This window comes from Pogoniulus pusillus, chromosome 29, assembly GCF_015220805.1.
Source record: "Pogoniulus pusillus isolate bPogPus1 chromosome 29, bPogPus1.pri, whole genome shotgun sequence".
Classification (NCBI taxonomy): Eukaryota; Metazoa; Chordata; class Aves; order Piciformes; family Lybiidae; genus Pogoniulus; species Pogoniulus pusillus.
Genome location: NC_087292.1, coordinates 7570710 through 7578336, shown reverse-complemented (window position 1 = coordinate 7578336; position 7627 = coordinate 7570710). Strand labels below are relative to the sequence as shown.

Here is a 7627-nt window from a genome sequence, read left to right as displayed (position 1 = left end):
CCCCCAGCGGGGAGGGGGTATCGCAGTATCACACAGTATCACAGGGTCTGTAGGAAATTGCCTGCCCGGCAGGGAGGAAGCTGAAGGGTGCTGCACGGGGAAAGCGGCAGAGAGTGAGGAAAGCAGAGCACTGAGGAGGACAGCCGTCTCGAGAGGAGGGTGGCCAGAGATTTCTCCTGGCTCCCCTCCTCCTCGGCGGGGTGTTTGGGCGGCAGCCCCCCCGGCAAGGGAGGCGGCAGCGCTGGGAGGAGGCGCCTCGCAACAGATGGTTAAAGCCGGCTCCTGGCCGCAGCCCGCATTGGCCGGCGGCGCGGGCCGGGCGGGAGGAAGGGCGAGAGGGAGCCGGCCCGCGGCAGGGAGCGCGGTAGCAGCGGCCGGAGCTGCGCGGCCCCGCGGAGGGGAGCGCAGCGCAGCCCCCTCGCGCAGCCAGCCCCGCGCGCTGCCCGCCCTGCGCGCCTTCTTCCCGCGCGGGTGCTGGGCGACGTCCGCCCCGGGGAGCCAGCTGCTTCCTAGCCGCTGATCGCCGGCAGCTCCGCGCCACCTGCGAGGGTTCCGTCTGGCGGGGGCTGTAAGTAATGCCGCCTCCGTGCGCGGTCGGGCCGGGGCCGCAGGGGCGGGCGGGAGGCCCGGGGGGCTCGCTCCGGGCTGCAGCGTGTGCTGAGGTCGGCGAGCTGGAGGTGCTGGCTTCTTCTCCGGTTTAGCCCGTGCAGCAGGGAAACGTGAAAGGAGTGGGGGGAAATCCTCTCCCAGTTGGGAGGCTGAGTCAGTGTCGAGGAGATTTTTATCACCTGTAAGGCACCCTGCACTCCCAGTCGCCTTCCTCACTCCCTTTCTATTGTAGTTTCGCCAGTGTAGAGCCGGTGGTGGTGAATAGTGACTCCCGAGTTTTTGTCTCGGTGTTCACTGCAGCCCTGTCAAGTGGGAGGTAAGGTGCGGGGAAAGTGACTTGCCCAAGGTCATGCAGTGAGGCAGTGGCTGAGCTGGAAATTGACACGAGCTGAGCCGAAAACTTCCTACTCCTGTGCTGGGCTGTTCAGTGGCACTGAAGGCTGCAGGGCTCCACGCAAAGACGTGTTAGAGTAGTAAGTAGGTCTCTAATTAGCCTGTCGTTGTTCTCCTTTTGAAGTGTTATGTATGGACGTGAAGCTGTGCAGAGGTGCAGTGGCCGTGTCGCCTCCTTTGCTTTCTTCAGTCTGCAAACTTGAGTGCATGCATGTATGTCCTTGCTTTTCTGTGGCTAACGCTACGTTCGGTAGGCTACGGCAGAATTTGTTGGTGTTTTTAATTCACTTTTACCATATCAGTGAGTAATCTCTCGCTATTAATGGTGAACGCCTTATGCCGTCACAGAGGTTGTGAAAAGCCCCTTAGCTGGTGTGGTGTCAGCTGCATTCCATCATTGATCAGCAGTGCAATAGTTCTTATGCTCAATGCATGTGAGGGGGGTAAAGGCGGTGGGCCATGCTTTAAGAACTTAGGCACTAGACTATCTCCAAAGGATGCAACTGGAGAAACTATTGTAGTGTTAGCTGTATGCATAACAGCACCTTCCTTCTCTAAATATAAGTAATTTACATAAAGATACTTTTCTGTAGTTTGTTCCTGCTGATGTTCAGTGTTTTTCTTGAACCTCTCATTAGGGGAAGTGAAAGACCTGTGCAAGAGTGTAGTTTTAATTAAACATGCTATAAGGGTCTTCCAAGCCAACGTTATTCATAGCATTTGGTTGATCCTTGCATTGCGTAACGTGTCCTGCAGCAGTCAAACTTAATGAGTGCTGCTTGATAACTAAACTAGCCTCCTTACTGTCTTTCCCGGTTTTTAACTGTTCTGCATGGTTTTAGGGGGTGGGGAGACAGTGTAAAAGACACAGCTTTATTTTTAATCTGCAATTGGGAGCAATGTGCTCTGGACTCTATTCAACACAAGTCATGGAATTCGTGGGATTTTCCTGTTAGAGATGTTTTGTGGCTTGAGTGTGGAAAGGTTTGTATGTGTTTGTTTTAGCCTCATTCAGAAAGTATAGTGTTTTTTTTTAGGTTTTTAACAGATTTATTATTTTTTTCCCTTGGACCTTGGTATTTGCAAGCTCCCCTTTTTGATGTGCACATATTCTGGCTACATAGCAGCTCTTTTCTGCTTTAGATTCCTTGTAAGGAGCTTATTTCAGGTAGTTTCCACCTTGACAGTGTTTACTCTTGCTCTGTAAAACCATCTTAATTTGTTTGGTCTTTTGGTACCAGGTCTTTCATCACTCCTTATAAATGGATAGGAAAATGTGGGGGGTCTCTACCCAGGTAGAATATTAGCTAATATTGTTTAATTGATAAAATGTTAAGTTGGAATAGATGATGTTTTGCTATGGCTTGATGTTTTTGTTTTTAAGGATGTCTGTGTAGTCTACTGTTGTGACCTCCTGTTGAACACTTTCCCAGGTGAAAATAATTACGGCTGCTGATCTACACACAAAAAAATCACGTGGACTTGATGATAATCAAATTTGCCAGTGGAATTGATTTAGGTATCAGTGAGATCCTTCTCTGTTGTGAATGAGAAAGGTGGTGATGGAATAAAACAAATACTTGTTATAGCAGATATGTGTTTCTTGAGGTGCTAGATTTAATATCTCTAAGAACTGTACAACTTTGAAACGGTGTGAATTTATCTTCCCTTCAACATTGTTTTTAGAAGTAGTGAATTAAAACTACTGACGGCTCTAACTTCTTGTTCTGTAGAGAGCACAAAATGTTACTAATATTTTCCAAATAGTTGAACCTCCTCAGAAGGACAAGATATTTTTTCCTCTTTTTCTCCCTCTCCTTATCCTTTCCTCATCCACCTGAAGACGTAGTCTTGTTGTGAAGTTCAGAATCGAGTCAGTGTGAGAACAAGAGCTGCTAGAAGCCCATCAGAGAATTTAGGTTAAAGATGTTGGTGAGGTCATACTTTTGTGAAAAATGTTCCATGCCTTTGTCAGCTTCCATGAAGAGTAGGTAAGGCCAGTCTTTAAAGTTGTCCACTACGTTATCCTTGACAAAACGCATTCTCCTTTTTTATCAGTTTGCTGGGCTAATGTACCAGGCTGAAGTGGACATGATGGAGACTGAGATACAGGCCTACATTACCAATATAAAATTGGATGTTCCACTATACTTGTGTTTTTGAGAGGATCTTGGGTTCATTCCAGTACAAGCCATGATTTCATTTGAAACCTGAGAAGCTGCAGTAAGGGGTGCTTATTTTGTTTGGCTTTTTTGTTTTGCTTTGTTTCTTCACCTCTTCTGTAGCGTTAGTCTCTTATGAACTTGAGTTTTTCCTAACTGCTGGAAATGATCTGAGTTTCACAGTATAGTTTGTTGTTAGCAACTGTGTCTCTGCTGCCCATCCTCTCTACCATGCTCCACCCTTCACCCCGATGGTATGTGGTGAGAAATTCTGGAATGATAATGCAGGTTGGATAAGGAACATTTCAACTAATTAGCAGCTGCACTTCCTAGAGGGGGGAAAAGATCTGTAAAAACATCTGAGTTGCATAAAAATAGTACTTCAGATTTGTATCAATACTGTATGTAATTATGCCCTTGTGCAAATACAGATGCTGCAGGTGTAAAGGTCTTGGGCAAGAGGCAGTGTCCAAAGAAGCATTGCTTTTGAGACAGTAAGAATGGCTCACTGACTGGAAATTTTCATCTTTTTTCCTTGTGTGGAGCTGTACTTAAGTTCTTGTGTTTTCATAACAGGTGAAATATGTGCTGGTATTGTGCAGCTGCCATGGGGTCCCTTATGCACACATTGATCTGGTCTTTGCATCAAAACATCTGCTGTGGTCTGTATCACAGTTCTTTATTACCACGGTTGTGTAGGTGCTGGGGTAAGGTGTTTGTTAGTTTTGGCTTCTTTCAGAAGTGATTGCAGTAGTTCAGCAGTTGAACTTAGACTGACCTATGTGTGTAGAAGTGTAAAATGTACACAGATGTGTGTGTGTGTTTTATCATCCAAATCTTGGTGAGAAAACAATTAAAGACTTTGAAATAGTGTCTTCTTTCTGCAGTTCAGCTGTGGTAGGAAATGAACAAGTGTGAAAGATGCATCAGCAGAACCTAGGAAATTTTGATTGGGTGGAGCTGTCTGTAAAGCTGAATGGGATTCATAAAGCAGAGATGACTTCTAGTTTTACAGTACCCTATTTTATGCCTGGAACCTTTGTTACTCAGATACAGTCCCTAAGGCAAATCTTATTGCCATCTAAACCTATGCACAATGAACTGAGGTAACTAAATGATGATGAGGAAGTATTTATATGTGGCGTGTTGACATCTGTAACCTTCTTGTATAGCAGTGACGTTTTTTCTCTGCTTTGGCTTGTGTAGAAGTTTTTTTCTGTAGCTGACGTCTGCTTGTTCTAGATTTCAGTTTGCCTGTTTTTTCTAGTATTGGTTCACTGTCCACAGTAAAATCAAGTTAGCAGCTCACAGCTCAATGAATTTAAGCAGTTCGTGGTGAAATGGAAATTTTTGCTGTGTAATTGCTAGTGCTAATTAGCCACATTTAATGGATTGTTAGAAAAGACTGTCAAAAGAAAATGTATTGGGCTGCAGAGTAGTTTTTAATCTGCATATAATGGTCTAAAATGAAGGTAGTTACTTTTGTTATTTACAGATATTTCCCCATTTCACAAGAAATAATATAAATATTGGATGGAGTCCCTTTGCTGCAGAAATACATCTTCCATTTAGAAATAGGCAGCACCTTATTTAAGATTCCCAGAAAGAAAGCAGTTGAATTACCTGCTTTATTTGGAGATCTTAGGCAGCAGTCATTGTGAATGGGTGAAATAACTGATCCTTGAGGTAGGAAATACTGTAAACAATGTTTGCCGTTATCTGATGGCCCTGACCACCTCTGACTGAGTCACAGATTGTGACTGTCCAGTTTAACAGATAGATTCAGTGCACTGAAGAACTTAGGTTATCTTGTACTATGTGGGAAGGATTGTGAATGTGCTGAAATGAATTGCACTCTTGACTCACTTGTGTGTGTACATAAGGGTGAAGAGGCACCGCCTCAGTTGAAGACAACACTGTGATGTCAGTTCACAGAATGGTAGGGGTTGAAGGGACCCCCTGAAGATCATCCACTCCAACCTCCTAGCCAGGTTCACCTACAGTAATTTGTCTTCAGCCATCCAATTTTCTGGGTAAATCTTTGGATCTTGCTGTACATCCAGCATATAATGATGCAATGGTTTCTGTATTCCACTTGGATTCTTTTCTGACTGCTCCAACTCTGAGCATGCTGATAAAAGTGGAGGCAGCTGTACAAGTGCAGATGAGTGAATTCCAATTAGCACCTCTAAATCTCTATCAAATGATCTATCTTTAGTCACACTTGTCTGGTAGTCTAACTAAGAATCAAAGCAATCTTTAAAAGTTTTATTGAATTTCCTTGCATGTGATATTTTCATGGGTTATCTTCTCAGCACTGACTGCTGGGGGACAAACTCACAACCAGTAGAGCTTAGCTATGTGATTCAAGACCCTGAAGGTTCTGTAGCTGTTCACAGTGTGATATTAATGCTGTTAAATTAGCAACTTCAGTGATATTAACTAATTTCTTCATTCAAAATGTGACATTTGTTTGGTAAAAAGGATCATTAAACATATGCAAACATTCTCTGTGTGGTAAAAGGTCTTTGGGCCCTGACAAATGATAAATGTGGAAATTACAGGTTGTAGGAAAATATAAATATCATTCTTTGGAAATCTGTCCTCTGGCAAGACAAAAATTTTCCCTCTGAGCAATGAAGGATTCGTTATATTTTTTTCACATCCATAAAGAATGCTGGAGACTGTTTTACATACTTAACACACATCTTGATGTCTCTTCCTTTGTTTCGGGCACTGCTGTTGAATCGAGGGTTGTCCTTGTTTTGTTAGGCAAGTATTTCAGCAGTACACAGTAAAAAAAAAATGCTGTAGCTTCAATTAACTCCTTCTATAATCTTCTGGATAATTTTGAGTCTCTTATGTTTTTATTATTAACAGCTTTACTTCAGTTTTTAAATGAGCTGTTATGCAAGAGATTAAAGTAGGGGCTCACATGTTAAGTCCCTTTCCATCAGATGACTACATGTAATACAAACTTGCCTGTCAACTGATGAATGCATTTACTGTGGCTTAGGGAAAGGCTTAATCTAGTTTCCTTGTGATTTACTCTTCCTGTCTGTAGCTGTGTAAGGATTTGTAGTGTCTGGTTGGAGTACTAACACCACCAGCTTCAAAAAGGAAAAACTTGAGTGTGATGCATTTGCAGTAGCTTATAACTTAGTGCCATTCGTGAGTAAATTTCCCGTCTTCCATATCATGTTTTGAAGTGTAACTGAGTGCTGTGCTTAACGCCTGTGTTCATCTTGTTAAATCAATGGCTGCAGTTGCTCTGCTGTTGAACAATAAAGCTAAATTGTGAGCTCAGCTTGCCTTTACCTTGTGATATCACTGCAGTTTAAAAAGAGCCAAACAGACTTACCAGTTACTCCTGTCGTTCTGACAGTTGCAGTAGTTTTCAGAGACTTTGAAACTTTCTAGCTAATCTTTGGTAGAATAATGATGTTGCAAGCAAACAAATAACAGTTACATTTAAAAGAAACCCCTACTTTTAAATGACTAGCAGATAAAACTTTGATTATCTAGCAACAGTATCTTTCACTTCCTCTGGAAGATTGATTTGCAGATAGTGACTGGGAGTTGAACTAGAGGACCTTTAGAGGTTCCTTCTAACCCAGTGCATTCTATGTCTCTAATGTTGCAGAATTACTGAAGATGTTTCAAAACTGAACCGATCACTTCCATTGACTGGAATGTCTGATATTTCTGTTCTTGGGTGTGAATTCTTGCTGACCTTTCTAGGCTGTGATTCCCAGGCTATTAAGACGTGTCGTGTCATGTGTGCTGTGATAACTGTGGTCATACCAGATTGTGCTTGGCTGTTAGTTATTTGGATGCATCTGAGGTGTACTGCTGGATACTGAACTTTGTGTAGTCTAATTCAGGAACAGGGCTTTTAAGGAAGAAAATGTTCTCCAGCAGAGCAGAATCTTCCCAAGAAAGTAAAGACATTGATTTTTAAACAAGCATTTACTGAACTGTGGAAAAAGTAGAGAGACCATGAGAACAGAACCTGAATTTGGCAAGTTTTATGCAAGAAAGTGTCATATGTGCTCCATGAGTACTTGGTGCCAGGAGGTGGACAGAGCACTTTGGCACCAGTAATGCTGAAAAGCTTAGCCTTAAATGAAACACTTCCCTCATTTAAGTCTTTGGCAATATTTGTAGAGATGGAAGGTCTGTTTTTCTTCCCATTTTGTTGGGAGCTGTCAAATATAAGTGTTTTTTCCTCCTCAAGGCTCCTTCCTAGGAGAAATAGAGGAAAAAAGTAAAATTATTTATGAGCTAGAACAATTATTACCCCAATGATGGAAAATTGGATTAGTCTCCTGGAATTGGAGGACAAGCCAAAGAATTCCTTGTCAGTCCTAAGAGTGAGAAAACCTGTGGTTTATCGTTTGCCCCCTTAGAAGACAGTTTGCTGTGTGTGGGATCCTTATAATAAGCTTGCAGTATGAGCATGC

At 42.9% G+C, this 7627-nt stretch overlaps 1 protein-coding gene across 3 annotated transcripts in view; it reads left to right on the top strand.

Annotated features, from left to right (window-relative positions):
* Positions 1-468: 468 nt before the first annotated feature.
* The window catches only part of SULF2 (sulfatase 2), a 151706-nt gene continuing 144547 nt past the window's right edge, over positions 469-7627 (top strand). The window contains exon 1 of one of the 3 annotated variants that reach the window (XM_064167569.1): positions 469-568. The gene's annotated coding sequence lies outside the window, so the exon portion shown is untranslated. Of the gene's footprint in view, positions 569-658; positions 678-931; positions 1083-7627 lie in introns of those variants that run through there. The other 2 variants (XM_064167570.1, XM_064167571.1) reach the window with 2 other exon arrangements.